Source organism: Gopherus evgoodei, chromosome 5, assembly GCF_007399415.2.
Source record: "Gopherus evgoodei ecotype Sinaloan lineage chromosome 5, rGopEvg1_v1.p, whole genome shotgun sequence".
Lineage (NCBI taxonomy): Eukaryota > Metazoa > Chordata > Testudines > Testudinidae > Gopherus > Gopherus evgoodei.
In genome coordinates this window covers 106752508-106779276 of record NC_044326.1, presented here as the reverse complement: position 1 = coordinate 106779276, position 26769 = coordinate 106752508, and positions in this window count along the sequence as shown.

Here is a 26769-nt window from a genome sequence, read left to right as displayed (position 1 = left end):
TTCCAAAAAAACAAACACAGTAGATTTTAGTTTTGTCCTGATACAGAATAAGAAAATTTTAAAATCTCAAAATATTTTACATCTTCTGCTCAGTTCATGTATTATATATATAAAGACTGACCCAACCTACTTAACTGGTTCCAAATCAAAGCTCTAAATTTAAGCACTCAAAACTCTGAGGAAGTTGGGACCTGGACTGAAACTGAACCTGATGTCTATCTCAAATATATACCCTTGGTATAGGTAATCTTCTTCCCCAAGAGGTGGTGGCTAGGTCAACGGAAGAATTTTTTCCATCAATTTAGCACGGTCTATAAGGCGATTTAGGTCAACTTAACAACGCTGCTCAAGGGTATGGATTTTTCAACCCCCTGACCAATGCAGTAATGCACCTGGCACTGGCCACTGTCAGTAGACAGGATACTTGGCTTGATGGACTCTCAGTCTGACCCAGTATGGCCATTCTTATATTCTTAACAACCTAATGTAATCTAGTGTAGGCCAAGCCTAGGTGTAGCAGAAGACACCGGAGTGTGATGTGGAAGGACTCCCAGCAGAGAGGCTGGTGTGTGTCGTGGGGGGTGTGCCTTCTAGGAAGAGTGGGGTTTTAAGGATTATGTACATTGGTGTGAGAAATAAACTTGGTTTGGAACTTTTTCTGGGGATTCAATTAACTGTGTTTTGGCCCCAAGGAGGGGTATTCTTTAAGCAAGAGAGCCTAAAGTGGATTTACTGGGGATGCTGAAAGAGGAAATTGAAGGATGTGTGCATGCTCTGCTACAGCATGCCACCAGAAGGCATTCCAGTTGGGACTGTGGTGTGACACTAGTATTCATACTGATAAAACTGATGGATATTTTACTATAAAGTACCATAATGTTAATGTTCACCACTACTTATTATCATAACATGCATATACAGTTTTAGCCTTGAGTATTACATTTAATTCTTGTAATGTGAAACCCTATATTTGATCAGGGCTAGAATTCTTAAACAAGGCTTCTCATTTTGAAGAGTAGCTCTTAAACATCAGGCTAATGTCATTTTAATATTATATAATCTACATTTTAAGTCCATTTGGCATAAAGGTAGGGTTTCTTTTTCCTTGTGTAACAAAACAAAACAAAAAACTCTAAATCAGATTAGAATTGATGGTATTTATAGGTTTAATGAAGTAAGGTAGTGCATTTCTGACTAATGCTTTGGAGAGTATTTATATAATAGAGAGTGCTGCCATCATAAATCACTCTATAGTGAATGCAACAATTTGTTATTGGAGGTCACCAGAGTCAGCAGCAAAATCAATTCAAATCAAATCACACTGCAGCCATACACATCAGAAGACCTTAATGGAGTTAATACCCTTACAGCTCTGATCATCATCATATATACATAAATTAAACATTAACAGTTTCTATATAGATGAAGCTTCTTTACATTATACCCATTTAATATGCCTTTATACTGGGCAACACGTGCATATTAATCTAAAAATGATTTAGGAAAGCAAATTTTGCCTCCATTGGCTGACTAAAGAATTTATTATTTGCATTGCTCTACACAGATGAGGATTTGGAAATCTGGTGAATTGCTCTCAACTTAAATAACACTTTAGTAACAAGCTCAATTCTGAACTTTTAAACACTGTTTTGTCATGTTTCATACACTTATACCTGAAGAGCAGAATTGCAGCAGTGGGTACTGTTGAAAGAGTTACTGTTTCTTGCATAGCTGGGATTCAGAGATTGAAAGTCCATAATTGTGTCTAATGAACAAAATCTAAAATAAATTATTTCCCTTTCTTTGAGGATGAGGGCTTTCTAGCTGGATATCACTTTTTAAGCCAAAGGAGCAATAGTTTTCCAAAAGTGAAAACTCCTCTGCTGAATTCTGAAGGGTGGCCAGTAACCCAGGCTCAGATTCACCAATGTGGACTCAGTGCACTTACACAAGGGCCCCCCATCTCAGGAAGGTCCACAACCATGAGGGGAACCCCCCCTCCAAAGAAACCACAGGGCCAGGAAGGGGATGGAACATTGCTCGCTTTGGAGAGAGACAATGGGCCAGGGTGAGAGGAGAAGGAGCCAAGCCAGACCCATGGGACAGAACCTGCTGCAGGATGAGTGAAGGGTTGACTAGCTCTCCAACACCATCTCCTGGAGACATGACCTGTTCCACAGACATAGCCTTTCCCCGCCCCCTGCCCTCCATTACCATAATGCACAAGACCCCAGCATTTTAATCTGGCACTGCAGAAACCTCATTCCTCTAAAGAGACACTTCTCCTTCTGCCATCCTTAGGACCAAGTAACCTTCATTCTATCTGGAGTTCTGCACTGTTTCTCTCCAATTTGACTTTCTTCCTTCTATGGGTCATTTCCTCTGGGAGAGTGGTGGTAGTTCAACATGAGTCCTGTAAAGTAAAACTTTCAAAGGGATAGGTGGAAAATCTTTCAACCCATATCAACACTTCTGTTTTTTTGGCATTAGTGTGTCTTATGACTGCACAGCCTGAGGATTCCAAAGGAGATATTCTTAGGAAAAGAAAAAAATCCTGTGACAGCAGAAGCAGTACAGCTAGAAAGACTCACCTGGCCTATTTTTAACCCACCATGCTTGCTGCCTTCTCAAAATATTGGTGAATAGCACTGAGGACTGCACACAAGCAGACACAGGGATCCTTCTGAGCAAACAACGGTTAAGAGTTGCCAGCAGCCCCAGCAATTGCAGGAAGAAATCTCAGCCTGGTCCACCAAAAGGAGAAACCTCACTAATATTACTAACAATAACATTGTACTTGGGAGGTGGATCAGAGTTATTCTTATCCTAGAGGCAGAATCAACAGGCCTTCTGCCTCAGATAACACCTCCAGGATCTCTAGGCATGTACAGGCACCATGCATGTTACCATATCCCTTTGTGAGGTGCGGCTTATTCTAACACTCACTCCTCCCTCCTTTGTGGCTTAGCAATGCTGGGGCTGGAGGGGGGCAGGAAGAAGGGGAAACAAAGCACCTGTTGTGCGGCTGTGACTAGCTAATGTGGCTGCAGATCTAATGGGTCCTGGTGAGAAAATGAGTAATCTGTCCATGCTTGTGTTGCATTGAGGAATTCTCCCATAATGAAGCTGAGGAATATGGTTTTGCAGGTTACATACAGCAAGTCATCTGCATGGTCCTCAGGTTTTCAGTGTTTGAATCCAGAGGAAAGACAATCTGATCAAACATCTTCATACAAAGGCCTCCAGCTTCTCTAAAATGTTACTGGTGGTTTTCAGCTACTTAAAGTCACATAGCCATAACTGGCCATGCTACTGCCACAGTTACGGAAGGTAAGTCAGTGGCCACTGATTGTGCCTATGGTTGGTGCTGTATGCATTGGTCCATATGTCAGTATTAAGGTAGACCTTCCAAGCCCTCCACTGACTAACAGAAATGGCCTCTGCTCAGGTGTCTTCCTCAGATAATGTGTTCAGACTATAAAAGTGTAAATAATGTCACTTGAGTAATTGTAATGTCAAATAGATTGACATTAGTCACTTCTGCCCATATAACTAAGGCAATTATTTCATGTCAGTGGTATGAATTTAAAGAGTGCAAGCCTCAGTCAAACACACTGAATTCAAGTCATTTCCCTGGCTCTGTAGTGATAAGAATGGAAATACACAAGGTAGTAGATTACACTACTTTTTCTTATTCTTATTTCCTCAGTCATGTAACATGGACAATAAGGACAAAATCCTGTCCTTATTTACTCTTGTTTAACACCATTTAGTCGTCTTTGTGTAATAATGACACAAGCAAAAAAAAAAAAAAGATCAGGTTTTCACTGGGCAGTTACCCTTTTGAACATGGCAATATACTACACCTCCACCCCAATATAACGCTGTCCTTGGGAGCCAAAAAAATCTCACTGCGTTATAGGTGAAACCGTGTTATATTGAACTTGCTTTGATCTGCCGAGTGTGCAGCTCTGCCCCCCTGGAGTGCTGCTTTACTGCATTATATCCAAATTCAGGTTATATAGGGTCGCGTTATATCAGGTTAGGGGTGTATAATGAGATGAAGCAATATAAAAGTAATATTAAATCGGGGGGCTGCGAAATCAAACCCTTTGAGGTGTATAGACTAGATGAATTAAATATGGAAAAATAATCTTTGATCTTTATCTGATCCTGGGAGCTGCCTATGTCCCCTGTGGAAACTGTAAATAATGTAAGCACTTAAATAAGTGGCCTTATTTTCAAAACTGCCGAGGTTGCTCAGCAATTGGGAAAATAAAGATCCTCTACTTTTAGGTACCTATCAATGAACTGATGGCCTGATTTTTTTCAAAGGTGCTTGAAGCCATCAGATCCCCCAGAAATTTTGAAAATCATACCCCAATTATTTATGTGCATTAAATCAGCTTTAGATGCCTGATTTTCAGTACCCAATTTGAAAAAAAAATAGCCTTAATGTCTGTAAGACAATTAAATTGCTTACACATTTATATCAGGGCTTCTCAAACTTTTGTACTGGTGACCTCTTTAACATAGCAAGCCTGTGAGTGCTACCCACTTATAAATTAAAAACACTTTTAAATATATTTAACTCCATTATAGATGCTGAAAGCAAGGCAGAGTTTGGGATCAGAGGGGTAGCCGTGTTAATCTGGATCTGTAAAAGCAGCAAAGAATCCTGTGACACCTTATAGACTAACAGACGTTTTGGAGCATGAGCTTTCGTGGGTGAATACATGGGTGCATCTGAGGAAGTGGGTATTCACCCACGAAAGCTCATGCTCCAAAATGTCTGTTAGTCTATAAGGTGCCACAGGATTCTTTGCTGCTTTTACAGAGTTTGGGGTGGAGGCTGACAGCTCACAACCCCCCATGTAATAACCTCATGACCCTCTGAGGTTTCCTGACCCCCAGTTTGAGAACCACTGATTTATATACTTCAGCTACTTTTTCTGTCAGTTATTATTTATGAGTAAACTCTGCTATTTCTTTTTAACTAAAGTCATGTTGAAGGTTCTGAGTAAACTGAAGCTAAAATTTGCTTTTAAAAACAAAGCAATGGAGTAAAGCAGAGGCCAACTGGGACTTCACTAATGGAGTGTTCCCTCACAGTAGTGCATGAGTTCAAAATGTAACACAGACTAAACGCTAACCATTGCATGTCATACTGACAAAAAAAAACAGTCATTCATTCTGGAGTTCACTTAACTTCTGTTAAACATTCATGACTTGCAGTATTTCTGCTTTTCTATGTTTTGCTGCAAAAGCCATCTCTGATGATTTTGACTCTAACATAACATTAAATTTAATGTAACTGAACTTAATTTTCTAAATGGGTATGCAGTATTTCCTGAGTTAAAATTATACTTAACAAAGAATACTCAGACTGAACTTGTGTAACTCATTACATGATGCATTATTCACAATACTAAATCTATTTTCAGTTCTGTTAGTATCTAATTTTGTTTATATGCTTTAACTCTAAGGAGACTCCATGGCACTCAGGATGACTAATTTTACAGATGTTTCTAAAAGCTGTGCTAGAAATTGACCTGGAGCTTAGCAAAAGTGTCATTTGAAAATTTGATAAATGAGTTATAAAGATCTGAATCTAATTTCCTCACCTTCATATAACAGTTGCATGCCAACTGCACATTTTAAAACTGGAATTTCTCAAAAAAAAGTTTCACAGTTTTTATTTTGGGCTATTTGACAGCCTCGACATTCCTCATTTTGCAAACTTTCAAAATGGCATGTATGGAAATGGGGTACAGAATTACTTAGCTTCATCAGTGTTCTGGCAAACTGTATTATGATGGAGTTAATTAAATCTTTCAGTCCTTACCCATTGAAGGCACTGGGATTTTTGCTGCATAAGGACTTCTGAATTTGTCAGTGAATAACTAATAAGATTGCAATCAATCAATCTTCATTTGTCATACTAATTTGGGGAGATAGTTGTGAGTTCAAGGCAGGATACATAAGGTGGGGAAGGTTAGAGGTAGTGAAGTCAAAAATATTTCGTTACTGAGGGAATTCTGACAAGGATTTAAAACAACCAGATTTTAAAGCTAGAAATCACCATTGAAATCTAGATGATTGGGAAAAGGATAACTTTTTAAATTGACATTTTATGAAGCTGAGGCAATTTGATGTGGATTTCAAAAGAGAGACCTCCTTATATATGGGATTAAGTGGCCAAAGACTTTGCCATCAGAATCAAAGAGGATGACATGATAACGATCATCAGTTTTTACTCCTAAAACAGGAAAGCAGAGAAAGGCAGTGGAATGTCTGGGAATACATTCAGACACATGAAGGGGAAAGTTCAGAAAGAGCCTTAAAGACTTGAAAATATGTGCCCAAATCCTGCAAACACCAAGTATCTGAATACCTGTGAGTATATCCAATAAACTTAAAGGCATACGCATAGTTACTCATATGCTTAAGTAGCTGCAGGATCTGGCCCTTTACAGGGAGCTAAGGCAAAGTAGCAAAAATGACAGAACACCTACTAAAATTATTAATGTGGTAAAGAAAGGTAAGAAGTCAAAAGGGAAAGTGTGGTTACTGGCACACAAGTTTACAGGGGTTGATGATTGCCGGACCAGTTAGAGAAGTGATCGGAGATGTTTGTCCCATTGAGGAGGGAGTTTTTTGTTTTTTTTTTAAACATCTTTGTACAACGAACATTTCAAAACACTTCACAAAGGAATGCAATAAAAATGGGGAATGCAGCCTAATTAATTTTCAACCAATTCTTTAGCTTCCCTTAATATATTGTATGGCCTGGAGGATCACTGTCTTACAGTAAATTGACCCAACTACTGCAAATATTCATAGTAATCACTTTTTACCTCCATTGTCCAAAATTTTCAGCTGTCCTTTGATCTTCTGTGCTTCAAGAGGATGTAAAATATTTCTCTGCAGCTAGTCTAGTGCTGTAAGATTAGGCGGACTAAAGCTGGCTTAGTGATCTGAGCCCCTCCCATTAAGACAGAGTATATTTTACTACCACAAAAATGCCTGGTTATCTAGAGTGCTAAGTTATTTATATGACTTTATAATACTCCCCCCCAGAAAATTTTGATAAAAGGATTGAGATAACTGGCAGGATTAATTCAGTGATGTTTGGTATTTCTGAACAGCTAGAAATGGTTATATTTTGATTCAGTTTTAATGTTGTGAGTGAGTTCTGCTTATGCTCCTAGCCAGTGTCATACTGGCCCATTCATCCACTTTGGGGCATATTACTCTTTAGTGTAAGAGCTATGCCTATGCGCAGAGAAAACAATATAGGCCACACAAACATTGGGATGCAAGATCTCAGAAAAAGAAGAAGTGAGAATCATTTTACGTTGATTATTTCTCCCATATTAATCTTTGATTACAAGCTATTCCATTATTGAAACTACTTTTTATGCAACCAGGAATAATGTACTCTGAACTGTACATACAAAAGACTGAATTCCGTCCCAGATTGCTGTGCACAAATATCCCTGAAGCCAAAGGGAACTGTGCACCAATCAGTCAAGATCTGAATTTGTCCCTAAGGTTGTTCTTCCATTGCAAGTTTCTAATATAGTACTCCATAAAGAGACAGCTAGAATAGTTTGATAAAGATAAAAATAACATTAGAATTTTGTACAGTTTGAGGAACTTACACATTTTTTTTACTTCAGTTGAAGTCCCTTTGAAGGGGATAGGGTCTCAAAGAATCATTTTAAATTTGAAGAATTTACTCACTCAATCTTTGTTATATATTTATTCTGCACTCTCTTCCACTTATGCATATCATCCCCTTTTGTTTGTGCTCTTCCACTCTCTGCTCCTAAGTGAACAGCTGGTCTGCTTCCTTTCTATGCTTGACATCCACTCCTATTTCCTGTTAATCATTTCTCCCCACCAGTAAAGTATTAAGGATGCTGGTTATCAAAGTGTCAGAGGGTAATTTAGTACGTTTCTTTTCTCCCACAAGTTAGGTTCCCACCAAACACAAATATTGGTCCCAATAACTAGACGAGTTGTCATTTTAAAGTGTTTACATTCCCAAAACCACATAACCATACTGTGTGCATTTATTTTTTCCCCTAAAACAACATCTGCTGGTAAGAAGGCTTACCTGATGCTAGCAATACCATGTGACCTTATGCCACATTGGTCCAATTTAATAGCAGCAGCTGCAAACATGCTTTAGGGGAACAAATATATACAAATGCCCATCAGATGTGATGGGGAAGCATGAAAGTAAAGGACGGAGAGGTTATGCAGTGTGCTGACCTCTCTCTCTGCATGAGTATTTGGGGCTCTGTGAGTCTTTTGAGGACTGGGCAGTTGGAGCAGGTGGGCTAAGGAAGTACTGCTCTTGGAGTAGTGCTTTCCTGGGAAATCTGCTAAGTTTCCAGTGGAAAACCTCTTAATAGTTTAATTCAGCTCACAGCAGCATAAATATTTGATTTGCATCTTCACCCACTTTTTAAAAGAGTGGGCAATGTGCAGCCAGAAGGAAACAAACACAGCATGTCCACCAACCTGGCTTCCAGAGAGCATGTGGGCTCAGGATTGTCAATGAAGAGTCAGGCATTCTGTAAGGGTATCATAAAATGCACAAGTCTGGGGCCAGTATTCCCACTTGACTCTTGGGTTCATTATCTGTCCTATCCAAGCAGCTATTAATCACTTTCAAGGGCAAAATGATCTGTTTGACTGCTCATGTGGTAGAATCAACATGGCATCTCTCTTCAGTTAACTTCCCTTCTGCACTTTTTCTTCATGTGATTTCCCACCCTCAAAAAAAAAAAAAAGTGATTCAGGTAAAAATGGCATGGTTATGTATCGAAATAAGAAGAATCTTCTCTAACCTTACCCTGGTTCACTAAGGCCTCAATCCAGCAGAGCACTTAAGCATACACCACCTTTGTTCCCATTAAATCCCTAAGTAATTATTGAATACAGGGGCAACATTCTATTGAATATAGGAGCAACAGTCAGACAGTATAATACAATTCAATGGACGGTAGCAAAAGCTGACCCTACATCTGATCCCTCAGATTTATATCTGCTAACTTCAGTGACAAAGTTTTATATTTCTTGTTACCCCTGCAGAACCAGAACAGCTAAGAGAGAATGAGTTAGATTGTATTTGCTGCTGTGCATCATCAACAAAATTGATTACTAAGTTTCCATCAGTGACACCAGTGCACCTTGGAGAAAACTGAGCTGCACAGGTGTCACTGAAGGCATAATTTGGCTTGTAGAAGCTTTATCACAGCTGATCAGGCACAAGAAGGAATGATCCCAGCTTGAATTTTCACAGCTAGCAGTTAGGAAAACATTTTTTTTAGCAGTACGTGAAGCACATTGGACTCAGAAATCTTTGAGATACAATCATGGAACCCCATGATTCCATTTTAGAGTCACTTTTCAGGATATAGCTGCACTTTGAATATTTGTTTAATGCATTGAACATATCATGCTCTAGACAAATGCTAAGTATTGTTAAAACCCACCCCATCCGTCTTGGATAGTTTCCAAAATTTCTTCAAACCAACTGTAAAAGCAGCAAAGAGTCCTGTGGCACCTTATAGACTACCAGACATATTGGAGCATGAGCTTTCATGGGTGAATACCCACTTCGTTGGATGCATGTCACCCACGAAAGCTCATGCTCCAATATGTCTGTTAGTCTATAAGGTGCCACAGGACTCTTTGCTGCTTTTACAGATCCAGACTAACACGGCTACCCCTCTGATATTTCAAACCAACTGTACGGGGAGATTTTGATGGACCAGAAAAAGGCCAGGGACCATTGCTGATAGCCACAAGGATGATAATCAATATTACACTAACAGCAGACAAATTAATAGGCCTTTTTTAGGCCTGTGCAGCAGATTTAGCCTTAGCATGACTGAGCCAGGAAGGGAGAGGGTTTGAGCAACCACAGGAAAGGAATCTCTTACTCAGTCTTGACCTGCCCCTGAGCCCTTCCTGTTGAAAGTGCTAGGGTCTGTTTTAGGACAAAACAAGAAGCTTATCTATATTTACCCTCTGGGATGTGTTTGTCAGGGCCTCAAGGCATGAGGACTCTACAAGAACACATCTAGCTAATTAATATTCTGAAGAAACCTCCTGCTTAGCCTTTTGAAATTGCTTGCCTAACAAGTTTTTTTGATTGATATTTTATTGCCTACTAACAAGGATAAAGAAGCAGGTAGAAGTTTGGGCTACTTGGCTCTCTTCATGGGCATATCTTAAGGTCCCCACTGGCAGTGATCGGAAGGCTGCTGCTGTACCACTCGAGAGCCGCATCAAACTTTGGTAATTATTGACAGTTGGAGGTGTTTTACTAACCTGTTGCGGACGTGTGTAAGTGCTTGACACTAAATAAAGCACTCTTGTATTTTACTGATTGTGCCAGCCATTTATCGGTTGGACGGCCATGTCTCCATTGATTTATTTCCTGACACCACCTCACACAGAGTAAATTTACCAAGAATGTTAGGTTGAGAACACCACAGGTAACACAACCATTGGACAAAAAGGAAGTTAGTTTCCAGTATGTATGGAGAATTATCACAACACTAAATCTCTGTTGTAGTATTGTTGTAATGCCCACTTTGAAAACAACAGCTTATGGTTGTTGGAGTCTATTCATATAAAAAATAAAACAAAACATCACCTGTGCAATGGCTACATTGCAGTAATCTCCCCAAAGTAAATGGCCCTGGGAAAAGTAGTAGGTCCTGTCACTTGCACATCATTTTGAACTTTTTTCAAAAAGGAAATTTAATGAAAAATACAGGTTTTTTTCATTGTTTGGGAGATATGAGATGACTCTGGAAGAGCTTAGAAGTCACATTCAAATAATTCATAAAGCTCATTTCTGCATCATCACATAGAAAAAGTGTTTACACTCTACATATGCACAAAACCCACCAAGGAGAATGTATGAGTAAACTGAGAAATTAATTGCCTGATAACTTTAGCCTTCATTCCTTCCCTTCCTGCTATATGTTATATTCTCACATGTATGTTAAGGCTGTCCAGATTGTAAAGGGTTTGGTCCAGGGATCTATGTTTTCTGTAAACTACCTAGCACAATAGTGGATGCTAAAAATATTGCTAGCAATGTTGCCTTGAGAGAAAGTGATAAGAAGTAGGTGACATGCCATAAGTACAACCAGAGAAACTATTCAAGGAGGAGAAGAAAGGGAAATGAAAACTGGAACTATTGTAAGCATAGATAAGATTAGGTTTTAGCATCTGTTTGGAGATCAAGGCTTAAAATATTTGAAATTTCCTAATAAATTAATATCTCTCTCCATGTAAGAAGTGTTGTGCTTTGAATATTGTAATATTAACAACATAAGCATGTTAGACCATTTGACTTTGTGTATGAAGCAAAGGAATTAATATGAAGTCTTAAGAGACGGATTCTGCAACTGCTTAGTACAAGAAACTTCAATTGATGTCAACTGACCCTGTGCCAGGGCTCTAATGAAGGGGCTTGGGGAACTGTTCCCCTGTTGCATAAAGCAGTATCTCATCCCATAACATTACATATGCTATTTTCCTTGTACATACTTGCACGAGGAAGTTTCAAATCCCCTATCTGCAAGTACTAGAGTTGAGTCAATCCTTTTAAATTAAGTTCAAAGAAGTTTAATTTACACAGGTCCACAGGATCTAAAGTTTAACACTGTTCTCATTCAGACAAGCCTGGTTTTCCCATGGTCAGATATCATTACAGACTTATGCTTTATGCATAAGAATCAGAAGTGGGCGTAGGACTCATGTTTAATGCCTCAACAGAATCTTTAAAGGAAACAACGTATTTCCTCTTTTGGATATAATTATGAGCCAAAGTATGAAATAATAATGAGACAAATGTTCCAAACTGGGGGAATTAACTATGACTAAAATGTTCTAGGTCCCTGCCTAGCAGAGTCAGGCACAACATCTAAGGGATTATTTTCCCCTTCTCTCCACCTCTCTGCCCTCCACCCCATCGAAGAGACAGCTCTAGAATGTAGCAACTTTCTTAACAAAACCAAACACAAATAGCTTCTTTCGAGTTAGTCTGGCCACTCCTCTGAATCACAAGGGGCAGACTTTGCCAATAAGGGAAAAAGCCAAAGTGCACATGACTTCAGAATGAAAATTATCTAATAAATCCAGGCTCAAGCTCAAAATGACCCATGATTAGTAACTTAATAAAATTCCAGATACCCATATAGAGCAAAAAAGTAATATTGTTTCTATGTACATTTTGCAGAACAATGAACCACTGCTGGTTTGAGGGCATTCAAATGTAATCCAACAATTTAAATTTTATGTGCTTCAAATCAAATATTTCAAACACCAATTGTTATTTTTAATGGTTTGTTAAGTGCTGGTAATGTGCTCAGTGCTGTCCAAGACACAGAAGTCAGGAGAGTGCTTCCCTGAAGTGCATACAGTCTAGCTTTAAAAGCTCTAGCCACAAAGTATGTGCTTGTCATACCGTTACACAGTAGGTACACATAAATACATAATAATAGTCCTGAAGAATCACCAGTGTAGTTTTTAATTTAAGAGTAAGTAAATAATTCACAGTGAACAGTTTATTCAGAGAATGTAGCCCTTATCTCTATTTGTAACTATTCCACAAAGAGTTGATTTTTATGAATTTGATCAGTATTGGAAATTGTTCTGTGAACATTATTTGTGAGATATCAGTGGGCAGCCATGTTAGTCTGTATCCACAAAAACAACAAGGAGTCCGGTGGCACCTTAAAGACTAACAGATTTATTTGGGAGTAAGCTTTCATGGGTAAAAAAAGCATTTCTTCAGATGCATGGAGTGAAAATTACAGATGCAGGCATTATTATACTGACACATGAAAAGAAAAGAGTTACCTCCCAAGTGGGGAAACAATGTTGACAGGGCCAATTCAGTCAGGGTGGATGTAGTCCATTCCCAATAATTGATGAGGAAGTGTCAGTTCCAGGAGAGGTAAGTTGCTTTTGTAGTGAGGCAAACATTAACCAATACCAGAAACCTAATGACCGCTATACTTACCTACATGCCTCCAGCTTCCATCCAGGACATATCACGCGATCCACTGTCTACAGCCAAGCCCTAAGATACAACCCAATTTGCTCCAATTCTCCAGTCAGAGACAAACACCTATAAGATCTTTATTAAGCATTCTTAAACCTACATTATCCACCTGGGGGAAGTGAGGAAACAGACTGACAGAACGAGACCGGTACCCAGAAGTCACTTACTACAGGACAGTCTCAACAAGGAAAATAACAGAACACCACTGGTCATCACGTACAGTCCCCAGCTAAAACCTCTCCAGCGCATCATCAGTGATCTACAAACTATCGTGGAAAATGATCACTCAGTCTCACAGACCTTGGGAGGCAGTCCAGTCCTTGCTTACAGACAGCCCCCTAACCTGAAGCAAATAGTCACCAGCAGATACATACCACAGGAACACTAACCCAAGACCAAATCCCTGTAACAAACCTCGTAGCCTACTCTGTCCCCATATCAACTCTAGCAACACCATCAGAGGACCCAACCACATCAGCCACACCATCAGAGACTCATTTACCTCCACATCTACTAAAGTGATATATGCCATCATGTGCCAGCAATTCCTCTCTGCCATGTACATTGGCCAAACCGGAAAGTCTCTCTGTAAAAGAATAAATGGACACAAATCGGACATCAGGAATGGTAACATACAAAAGCCAGTAGGAAAACATTTCAGTCTTCCTGGACATTCAATAACAGATTTAAAAGTAGTCATACTTGAACAAAAAAACTTCAGAAACAGACTTCAAAAAGAAACTGCAGAACTAAAATTCATTTGAAAATTTAACATCATTCATTTGTGCTTGGAAGTGGCTGGCTCACTACAAAAGCAACTTTACCTCTCCTGGAATTGATACCTCCTCGTCAATTATTGGGCATGAACTACAACTACCCTGATTGAATTGGCCATGTCAACACTGTTTTTCCACTAGTGAGGTAACTCCCTTCTCTTCATGTGTCTGTATAATAATGCCTGTGTTTGTAATTTTCACTTCATGCATCTGAAGAGCTACGTTTTTATCCACAAAAGCTTATGCCCAACTAAATCTGTTAGTCTTTAAGGTGCCACCAGACTCCTTGTTGTTATTAGGTGTGAGAGAATTTGAGTTTATAGGTTGCTTCCAAACTCTCTTCATCAAGTATTCCTTTGATTGTTGGATAACAATTTGTTTTTAGTCACCTCTGTTACATGGTATTACTTCTATTCCCTGACTGAATGATCTAACCTTTAGTAATATATTTGTTCCATAATTAAACGAGTCTTCAATATGGGTCCAAAATTTGCTTTTTGATTTAACTTCTATAAAAAAAATGCCTCTAGCACAAATATTAATAAAAAGTGAATGAAAAGAGAGACAATCATAACTAAGCAAAATTATGTTAGATAGTCATCAATATGCAAGTAAATGAATTACCCTGATGACAACTAAGTGCTGCTGTGATTGATAGTTTGGAAAGACAATAGTGATATCATATATTTATATTTTGGCTTTAATCCTGAAAGATAGTAAAGCACCTCACAAACTATGGACTGTATAGTACAACTTCACTTCCAAAGGCCTTGGGCAGATATCCAAATATTTCAAACAACAGAGGTCAGATAATAAAGGGATCTAGTTCTGCAAATACCAAACCCAAGATTCAAGGGGTGAGATTCTATGTCAGGGGTCGGCAAACTTTCAGACGTGGTGTGCCAAATCTTCATTTATTCACTCTAATTTAAAGTTTTGCGTGGCAGTAATACATTTTAATGTTTTTAAAACATCTCTTTCTATAAGTCTGTAATACAGAACTAAACTATTGTTGTATGTAAAGTAAATAAGGTTTTTAAAATGTTTAGGAAATTTAATTTAAAATTAAATTAAAATGAAGCGTCCCCCCACCCCCTGGACCTGTGGCCAGGACCCAGGCAGTGTGAGTGCCACTGAAAATCAGCATGTGTGCCATAGATTGCTTACCTCTGTTCTGTGTTGTGTCTGTAAGAGGTTCAGTTCAGAACTCACAGTGCAGGAGGGGAAGCGAAGGTGCTTTTAAATCATCTATGTGTTTCCCCCTTCTGGATTGCTTTATGGACCTTGGGTGCTGCTTAAATTAAAGCAGCCTGTACCTGTCTATGGAGATCCTCTACAGCACAAGGGCAAAACAGCGCAGTTTCCCCAACCTGATTATTGGAAATGGCTGAATTGTTTTAGCTGAAACTTTCAAAAACAAAAAAAATATAACTTCAGGAAGACACCTGGCATGGAATATTCCAGCCTTCACAGGTAAAGTCTGGCAAATTTATAAACAGGCTTGGAAGGATTAGATTTTTATTGGTAAATGTCAGTAAACATCAATTTCACCATACGCAAAATCCAACAAAAAAATTTATATAGATAATAATTGAAATTTACAGATAGGCCAAGTAAGAAAAAAAGATTATTGAGAACTAATTATATTTTGACTTAAAAGATATTTATTTTGTATATTTTGATATGTGATGTTGTCAATTTGCAGCTTTAAGAGAACTAAGTTTAAAACTTTTTGAATCTGTCATGAAATAATTATTGTCTGACCTCCCCATTATTTCCCACAACTGTGAAAAATAAAAAAAAATAAAAATTGAAAAAAGATTAAAAACAAACATTAATATTATCTCTCAAAATTACACACACTCACAAATTTTGCCAAGCCTACTTATAAGCAACTGAAAACAGGAGCTTATGAAAAAGAATAGTTGGGCATTCTTTACTATACATGGCACTAACAGCTCCAACTAAAATACATAAAAAATACATATGTTCATCAGTCAGAACACCAATACACACAGACGTATCAACTATTGGAGATAAGCATACTATCAAAGACAGGAAACTGAACAAAGCATGTGCCAACTATTCTCAGGTACTATAATATAAAAAAAACATGATGAAATAAAATCCTGCTTTCACTGCCCTTCTCTTCTCTTATCTTGTCACATTAGGGTCATTTATGTACTGTGCAAAATTAAGGCAGAGTGCTAAGTAATATAAAACTAAATGAGGCACACAAGGCCAATTTTGTCCCCAGCACAAATGGGTAGAGCTACCATTAACTACCAGCTTGTGGTTCCTTGGCTTATACTGGGCTGAATTTAGTCCTGTGTGTATACGCCATTTAGAGAAGGATGAAGAAATAGAAATTAAAATGAGTTAGATGGTTTTTACCAAATACACTTCAGAACATTTCATTCATTGTTTGCCGAAAACAATGACAGTATAGAATTTTAAGTTTAAGAACAGTAGTTATTTTAGGATTACTTCCCTTGGTGTGAAGTATTTTTGCTTTACTCAGAGATAATAAAGAAATCATACCACAATAGTTCTCCAGCTTTTCCAATTTCTTAGGTGACACTGACATGTGAAGGGTTTAATTTAGAGCCCAGACATAAGCATTATAAAAAGACAGTTCACAGTGAGGATATGTTACTGCATTCAGAGGCTGTTTGAATGCCTGCTACTTTCTTGGAAGTAGATTTATGGTAACATGATAATAGGTTTCCCTCAATGCAGCCTGGTACAGAGATGTGTGTGAAAGTGAAAGCTCATATTCTCTTTGGAGCAAGAGCAGGACAGGATAACACCACTATACTCAAAGCCAGAAAAGAAAAGACACTCATCTGAGGCAGCTTGTGATAGTATCATTGATAATAATATTTATGTGTACTTTAAAGACCTTGGCGTGATTTTCTCCCCCCCCCCCCTTTTTTTTTGTTAAAGCTATGGTAACAAAATAGCATTTTACTGCTGGACCTTTGTATAGAAAAGATTTGATTTTTATTTGTCCGTTACAATAGGAAAATATTTCTAAATTGAGTCGTACTTCGTACCTCTGATTGCAGTAATCTAGTTTCATTTATGTACAAGCATTTGGTGTATGAGCTGAAAAGCTCACAGAAAAAAAACGTTATCTGGAGCTAGATTCTAATCTCAGTTATATCAGTGCAGAATACCAAATTCAGTGATGAATCCTGGTCACGTGCCACCTGAGGCACGTTGTACATATGCTAAGAAGAAGCAAAGCAGAATTTGGCTTCATATTTTCAGTGTAACACAAATTGTTAAGGTTGACTTAAATTTTCCATTTTAAGACCCTGTATAAACATGCTTTTAACTTTGCCAAACTTTAACCAACTAGGCTGAAATTTTCATGGTGGGTGTTTGCCTATATTATGTATCATGAAAAATGATGTATCCATGTTTTAGTATAGGGTTGTTCTGGGTCCTGAGAGGTACGTTGTGTTGTCCATCCAAATTTGGCTGAGTGTAAAGCTTCTGAAAAAAAACATCACTCTTTGCACATGTTCAGCAAAGGCTTGGTGGAGTTTGACACAACACATTCTTAATTGCCCACAATCACACCAAGATCTCTTTTTTGAGTAACAGCTAATTTAGAATACATCGTTTTGTATGTATAATTGGAATTATTCTTCTTCCTAATGTGCATTACTTTGCACTTATTAACATTGAATTTCATGCACTATTCTGTTGCCCAGTCACTCAGTTTTGTGAGATCTCTTTGTAACTCTTCACAGTCAGCTTTGGAATTAACCATCTTGAGTAATTTTGTATCATCTGCAAATTTTGCTACTTCACTAGTCAGCCCTTTTACAGATCTTTTATGAATATGTTGGACAGCACAGGTCCCAGTACAGATGTTTGGGGGACCTCACTATTTAGCTCTTCTGAGAGTGAAATCTGACCGTGTATTTCTACCCTTTATTTTCTATCTTTTAACCAGTTGCTGATCCATGAGAGGATCTTTCCTTTTATTTCATGCTTATTTTATTTAAGAACCTTTGCTATGGGACCAAGTACATTACAGCAGCTGGATCACCCTTGTCCATATGCTTATTTGAGGTCCCTCAAATAATTCTAATAGGTTAGTGAGGCATGATTTCCTTTTATAAAAGCCATGTTGACTCCTCCCTAACATACTGTACTGATCTACCTGTCTGATAATTCTGTTCTTTACTATGGTTTCAACCAATTTGTTATGTATGAAGTTAGGCTTATCAGAATCACCTCTGCAGCCTTTTTAAAAAAATTATATTACATTAGCTATCTTCCAGTGATCTGTTACAGAAGTTGATTTAAGAGATATGTTAGATACCAAAGTGAGTAGTTCTGCAATTTCATATTTGAGCTCTGTCATAAACAGATAGTTAAGGGTTAATGTCTCTTTTACCTGTAAAGGGTTAACAAGCTCAGTGAACCTGGCTGTCACCTGACCAAAGGATCAATCGGGGGACAAGATACTTTCAAATCTTGGTGGAGGGAAGTCTTTGTTTGTGCTGTTGGGTTCTTCTGTTGTTCTTTATTCTCCCTTGGAGTTAAGAGGGACCAGACGTGCAACCCGATCTGTCTCCATTCTTTCTAAAACAGTCTTTCAAGTTCATAACAGTAAGTACTAGCTAGAAAAGGCAGATTAGTTTTATGTCCGTTTTCTTAATTTGCAAATGTGTATTTTACCTCTGTTTGCTGTAACTTGTATCTTAGGCTAGGGGGGAGAGAGTCCCTCTAGTCTATATAAGCTGAATACCCTGTAACATTTTCCATCTTGATTTTACAGAGATAATTTTTACTTTCTTCCTTTATTTAATTAAAAGCTTTATTTTTAAGAACCTGACTGATTTTTTTGCTTGTTTAAGACCCAAGGGGATTGGGTCTGAACTCACCAGGGGATTGGTGGGGGGAAAAGGAGGTGGGGGGAAGGTTAATTCCTCTCTGTTTTAAGATTCAAGGAGTTTGGATCACAGTGATCTCTCAGGGTAACCCAGGGAGGGGGAAGGAGGGGGAATGGTATATTTCTCTCTATTTTAAGACCCATGGGATTTGGGTCTTGGGTCCCCCAGGGAAGGTTTTTGGGGGACAGGAAGTGTACCAAAACACTTTATTTTTTTTGGTGGCAGCACTATCAGATCTAAGCTAGGAATTAAGCTTAGAAGGGTACATGCAGGTCCCCACTTTTTGGACGCGAAAGTTCAAAGTGGGAATAAAACCTTGACAAGCTCCTTCAGAAAACTTGGTGAATACCATCTAGTCCTGGTGACTTATTTCTGTTTAATGTGTGAATTTGTTCCTAAACCTCCTCTACTGACACCTCAGTCTGGGACAGTTCCTCAGATTTCTCACCTAAAAAGCAATGGCTCTGGTGTATGAATTTCCCACATATTTTCTGCAGCAAAGATCAATGCAAAGAGTTCATTTAGCTTCTCTGCATCCTTCAAGCACTCCTTTAGCACCTTGATTCCAGTGGTCTCACTGATTGTTTGGTAGGCTTTGGTAGATTTGGTAGGTATGATGTACTTTTTTTCTGTTAGTTTTTGTGTCTTTTGCTAGCTGCTCTTCAAATTCTCTTTTGGCCTGCCTAATTATATTTTTAGGCTTGACTTGCGAGAGTTCATGTGCCTTTCCATTCTCCTCACTGGCATTTGACTTCCAATTTTTAAAGGATGCCTTTTTACCTCTCACTGCCTCTTCCACAATGCTATTTAGTCATGGTGGCATTTTAATTTTGGTTCTCTTACAGTTTTTTTTTGGCAGGGATGTGTGTGTGTCAAGGCTGATTCCCCACTCTGGCACTTTGACTGCAGAAGGTGGGGGCCTGCAGGAACTCTAAAAAATAATTCTGGCCACTTCAGGCTTGTATTAAACTCTCAAGGTTACAGCTTTTCTCTGACCTTGGATTGGTAGATGCTTCCACCACTCAAGTGCAGAACCCCTTTGAGAGACCTGGAAGGCTCACTTGGGAATTTCTTCCTGTGGGGTACCCTCAAGCCTTTTCATCCCCTTCCAGAGAAGAGCTGAGAAAGAAAAAAAAGAAATCAGCTGTTACCACCAACTAATTAAACAACGTGCACAAAACTCTTAAGACACAAATATCCAATTTTGTTCTTAAAAAGGGTACATTTTATTAATAAAAAAAGAAAGAAAATACATCTGGGAACTTAGGCATTTGCTAGATTTAAAGAAAAATAACTACACGGATTAAGCATCAAGAATAGCTTTCTTGAGGTCCAGCTTAAAAGGTTACAAGAAAAACAAAAGCACCGGTGTTAGCACAGAGGAATCCACAATAAAAATAAAAAACATGAACCTAATCTCATCTTCCTAGACATTTCCTGATCTAGTTACACATCTGGGGTTTCAAACCAGTAGTTTCTAGGCAGGATACCAAGGATTTTTCATTCTTGGCCCAAAGCTTTTTACAGCACAGATGTTGCCCTGTTCACTTCTCCCTGGGAGAGCAACCACAGACAGACAAAAGGGGAGTCTTTTTTCAATTTTAAAAAGTTCAGGCCTTCCCATTGGCTCTTTTGGCCAGGTGCCCACTAATGTTCTTTTACCTATGCATAGCAATGAGACTTTTTAACCATCTACAGATAGAGCAATTAAAGAACAGCTACTAAGGGGGATTTTATAACTAACTGGCTGGCTGCATGTCCATAAAAAGGAGCCACCCTCCTCCCTTCATTTATCATAGGGTATACGCTTAGTTTGAGCCTGTCATACAGAGTCATACAATGCTGTTTGACCAGAATGAGAAAGAAAAGGAGATCCAAAGAGACCTCAATTACTTCTGCCTCAGTCTAACCATCAAAAAGGACAATTCATTGATCAAAACTCCCACCATGTGATAACAGTTTTGAAAAGAATGTCAAAAGAGCATCTTTGCAAACAAAGTTATGGAGATCTTCACACATAGGTAATTCGATGGAAAAATGTGGATAATGAACTATTTCCTATGTTCTTCATAAAGTCTTTAAACTAACAACCAAATGCAAATATTTCAAAGTGGTCATTTTAACTTATTGATGGTGTCATTGTTTATCCCTGTTTCTATGGTAACAGCATCACTTGACAGCTCCACATTTACCTCATCCTAAAGTAGACATCATACACTTTTAAATGATGAAAGATGCATGTTTGTGTAAAGAGTTGTCTAAATCGATGGTATCTGACACCTGCCTGCTTATTGAACCTGGTACAATGCCTTAGTATGAATACATTTTCATCCTAAGTTAAAGTCTGATTCTACAAGTTTCAGCACACTCAAGTCCTAATGGAATCAAAGGCTGCTCAGCACCACAGAAGATTGGGCCCATATAATTTATTTATGAGCTCTGATTTCCCACTGTTAGTGACCTTTGAGACAAGAGAAGCTGAGCAAAATGGGACTCGCCTTAGTAGGGATTTTGAAATCTGAAGTTGTTAGACTAAATGACAGTGATGTGGGGAAGGGGGTTATTGCAAGTATATCTTTGCTGACTAAGGCCTGGTCGACACTACGCGTTTAAACTGAATTTAGCAGCGTTAAACCGATTTAACCCTGCACCTGTCCACACAACATATCGATATAAAGGGCTCTTTAAACCGGTTTCTGTACTCCTCCCCAACGAGAGGAGTAACGCTGAAATCGGTATTGCAATGTCGGATTAGGGTTAGTGTGACCGCAAATTGACGGTATTGGCCTCCGGGCGGTATCCCACAGTGCACCATTGTGACCACTCTGGAAAGCCATTTGAACTCGGATGCACTGGCCAGGCAGACAGGAAAAGCCCTGCGAACTTTTGAATTTCATTTCCTGTTTGGCCAGGGTGGAGAGCTCACCAGCACAGGTGACCACGCAGAGCTCATCAGAACAGGTAACAATGCAGTCTCCTGAGAACTGAAAAAGAGCTTCAGTATGGACTGCACGGGAGGTACTGGATCTGATCACTATATGGGGAGAGGATTCCCTGCTAACAGAACTCCGTTCCAAAAGATGAAATGAAAAAACATTTAAAAAAATTTCCAAGGCCATGATGCAGAGAGGCCACACCAGGGACTCAGTACGGTGCTGTGTGAAAGTTAAGGAACTCAGACAAGCCTACCAGAAAACCAAAGAAGCAAATGGAAGGTCCGGGGCAGGGACAAAAACATGCCGCTTCTACGCTGAGCTGCATGCAATTTTAGGGGGGGTCCGCCACCAGTTCCCCACCCCTGTCCATGGATTCTGAGGTGGAGGTGGTAATCTCAGCCATGGCTGAGGATTCTGCGGACGGGGAAGATGAGGAGGAGGAAGAGGAGGACGAGCTTGCAGAGAGCATACAGCACTCCACTCTCCCCAACAGCCAGGAGCTTTTTCTCCCCCAGAGGAAATTACCCTCCCAGCCCTCCCAAGCCACTAGCCCAGACAATGAAGCCATGGAAGCGACCTCTGGTGAGTGTACCTTTGTAAATATAAAATGTGGTTTAAAAGCAAGTGTTTTTTAATGATTAATTTGCCCTGAGGACTTTGGATGCATTCACGGCCAGTACAGTTATTGGAAAAGTCTGTTAACATGTCTGGGGATGGAGCGGAAATCCTCCAGGAACAGCTCCATGAAGCTCTCCTGGAGGTACTTCAAAAGCCTTTGCAGAAGGTTTCTGGGCAGGGCAGCCTTATTCTGTCCTCCATGGTAGGACACTTGACCACGCCATGCATCGGTATCATTTCATGACAAAGCCTAGCTGCATATGATCCCGGTGATTGCTGGCATTCAAGCAACATTCGTTCTTTATCTCGCTGTGTTATCCTCAGGAGAGTGATATCATTCATGGTAACCTAGTTGAAATTCAGGAATTTAAGTAAGGGGACAGACATGGCCATTCCTACTGGGCTGTTTGCCTGTTGCTTAAAAGAAATCCTTCCTTGCAGGTAGCCAAGCGGGGGAGGGGGGGGGGTGCTGAGCTTTTTCATATTTGGCTAGCAGGGATCTTCCCTGCTACCAGCTATGTGGTGGGAGGGGGAGAAGGTGGGTGTTTAGCAGTCATCTTCCATGATACCAGCCGCGCAGTGGGGGAAGGGGTAAAGCGATCATATCAGAGAATTGGATGGGGTGGGGGTTTCTGATGCTGCATGTTAACAGGAGAGAAGCAGCACTGAACGGGATTTGCTTGGTATTTGGGAAAGGAGGGCACTGAGTATATGAAGGCTGCAGAAGCTGAAAGACAATGGCTTACCATGGATGCATGCAAGCTGAATTCTGCTGCCCGGACCTGCGTCTGTGAGATCTCTAACACCAGAGCTGCAGGCACTCAATATTAAGATGCAAAATGAGACCTTGCAGTGAAATCACATGTGCTGTGTATGGTGAATAGTGTTGTTCACTGTGAAAGAGTATAAACATTGTTCTGTAAAATGTATCTTTTTAAATACTTCTCTCTCTTTTTTCCCTCCCTCATGAACCTCAAATTTTTCAAGCCTCCCTACTCCATCCTGAAGGCTATCTCAGATAAGGCGGCGGAAAAAAAAGACAAGAGATGAAATGTTCTCAGAAAACATGGAAGTGACCCGCAATGAAAGAGCTCATCTGAATGACTGGAAGGATCTGGTATCAAATTACAGGAAAGATGCCAGTGAACGTGAGGACAGGAGGGATGCTCGAGACGAGAGATGGCGGCAGGAAGATCTGAGGAGGCATGACGCAACACTGGGGCTGCTGCGTGATCAAACTGACATCCTCCGACGTCTGATGGAGCTTCAGGAACAGCAGCAGGATCACAGAGTGCCGCTGCAGCCTCTGTGTAACCACTTTCACCCCTCACGATGTTCCATATCCTCCTCACCCAGACGTGTAAAAACGCTTGGGGGAAGGCTTCGTGCATCCGCCCACTCCACCGCCACGGACAGCCCAACCAAAAGGCTGTCATTACTTTGAAATTTTTTTAGTGGCCTTTTCCTTCCCTCCTATCCTCCTCCCAAACCACATCCGGGCTACCTTGTCAGTTCTCTCCCTCTTTTTATAATGAATTAATAAAGAATACATGATTTTTAAATGATAGTGACTTTATTTCCTTAGAATGCAAGCTGGAATCGAAGTGGGAAGGTGGGTTGCTTACAGGGAATGAGTCAATCAAGGTGGGGGGCTCATCAAGGGGAAACAAACACAGCAGTCACACCATACCCTGGCCCTTGATGAAACTCGTTTTCAAAGTTTCTCTGATGCGCACCGCTTCCTGGTGTGCTCTTCTAATCACCCTTGTGTCTGGCTGTGCATAATCAGCTGCCAGGTGATTTGTCTCAGCCACTCACCCCGCTATAAAGGTCTCACCCTTACTCTCACAGAGATTGTGGAGCACACAGCAAGCAGCAATAACAATGGAGACATCAATTGGCTGAGGTCAGAGTGAGTCAGTAATGCGCGCCAGCATGCCTTTAAACGGCCAAATGCACATTCTACCACCATTCTGCACTTGCTCAGCCTGTAGTTGAACAACTCTTGACTACTGTCCAGGCTGTCTGTGTATGGCTTCATAAACTATGGCATCCAGGGGTAGGCTGGGTCCCCCAGGACAACTACAGGTATTTCAACATCCCCAACTGTTATTTCCTGGTCTGGGAACTAATTCCCTTGCAGGAGCCATTTAAATAGAGTAGTGTTCCTGAAGACGCGAGAGTCATGAACCCTTCCTGGCCATCCCACTTGGATGTTGGTGAAATGTCCATTGTGATCCACCAGTGCTTGCAGCACCATGGAAAAGTACCCCTTGCGGTTTACGTACTGAGTGCCCTGGTGCTCCGGTGCCAAGATAGGGATATGGGTTCCATCTATCTCCCCACCACAGTTAGGGAATCCCATTGTAGCAAAGCCATCCACTATGACCTGCACATTTCCCAGAGTCACTACCTTTCGTAGCAGCAGCTTAATGATTGCTTTAGCTACTTGCATCACAGCATCCCTCACAGCAGATTTTCCCACTCCAAATTGATTCCCAACTGTAGCTGTCTGGTGTTGCAAGTTTCCAGAGGGCTATTGCCACTCGCTTCTCGACTGTGAGGGCTGCTCTCATCTTGGTATTCTGACGTTTCAGGGCAGGAGAAAGCAAGTCACAAAGTTCCATGAAAGTGCTCTTACGCATGCGAAAGTTTCGCAGCCACTGCGAATCGTCCCAAACCTGCAAAACTATGCAGTCTCACCAGTCTGTGCTTGTTTCCCGGTCCCAAAATCGGCGTTCAGTGGCTAGAACCTGCCCCATTACCATCAGGATCTCCAAAGTGCAGGGGCCTGCGGTTTGAGAGAATTCTGTGTCCATGTCATAGACTCATAGACTCATAGACCAGAAGGGACCAATCTGATCATCTAGTCTGACCTCCTGCACAAGGCATGTCACAGAACCCCACCCATCCAATTTTATAACAACCCCTAACCCAGGACAGAGTTATTGAAATCCTCAAAATTGGTTTGAAGACCTCAAGCTGCAGAGAAACCACCAGCAAGCGACCCGTGCCCCACGCTGCAGGGGAAGGTGAAAAACCTCCAGGGCCCCTGCCAATCCGCCCTGGAGGAAAATTCCTTCCCGACCCCAAATATGGCGATCAGCTAAACCCTGAGCATGTGGGCAAGAGTCACCAGCCAGCACCCAAGAAAGAATTCTCTGCAGTAACTCAGTTCCCATTCCATCCAACATCTCCCCGCAGACCATTGAGCAGACCTATCTGGTGGTAATCCAAGATCAATTGCCAAATTAACAATCCTATCATAACAACCCCTCCATATACTTATCAAGCTTTGTCTTAAAGCCAGGAAAGTCTTTTGCCCCCACTACTTCCCTCGGAAGGCTGTTCCAGAACTTCACTCCCCTAATGGTTAGAAACCTTCGTCTAATTTCAAGTCTAAACTTCCTAATATCCAGTTTATACCCATTCGTCCTCGTGCCTACATTAGTACTAAACTTAAATAATTCCTCTCCCTCCCTAACGTTAACCCCCCTGATATATTTATATAGAGCAAGCATATCCCCCCACAGCCTTCTTTTGGCCAGGCTAAAGAAGCCAAGCTCTTTGAGTCTCCTTTCATAAGGCAGTTTTTCCATTCCTCGGATCATCCTTGTAGCCCGTCTCTGAACCTCTTCCAGTTTGAATTCATCCTTCTTGAACATGGGACACCAGAACTGCACACAGTATTCCAGATGGGGTCTCACCAACGCCTTGTATAACGGTACTAACACTTCCTTATCCTTGCAGGAAATACCCCGCCTGATACATCCCAAAATCGCATTTGCTTTTTTAACAGCCGTATCACATTGGCGACTCATAGTCATCCTGCTATCAACCAGTACCCCAAGGTCCTTCTCCTCCTCCATCGCTTCCAACTGATGCGCCCCCAACATATATCCAAAATTCTTATTATTAATTCCTAAATGCATAACCTTGCACTTTTCACTATTGTATTTCATCCTATTTCTATTACTCCAGTTTACAAGGTGGTTCAGATCTTCCTGAATAGTATCCCTGTCCTTCTCCGTGTTAACAATACCCCCCAGCTTCGTGTCATCTGCAAACTTTATTAGCACATTCCCGCTCTTTGTGCCAAGGTCCGTAATAAAAAGGTTAAATAAGATCGGTCCCAAAACCGATCCTTGAGGGACTCCACTAGTGACCTCCTTCCAGCCTGACAATTCACCTTTCAATACAACCCTCTGGAGTCTCCCCTTTAACCAGTTCCTTATCCAACTTACAACTTTCATATTCATTCCCATCTTTTCCAATTTGACTAACAGTTCCCCGTGCGGAACCGTGTCGAACGCCTTACTGAAATCTAGGTAAATTATATCTACCGCATTTCCTTTATCTAAGTAATCCGTCACCTTCTCAAAGAAGGAGATCAGATTGGTTTGACACGATCTACCTTTACTAAA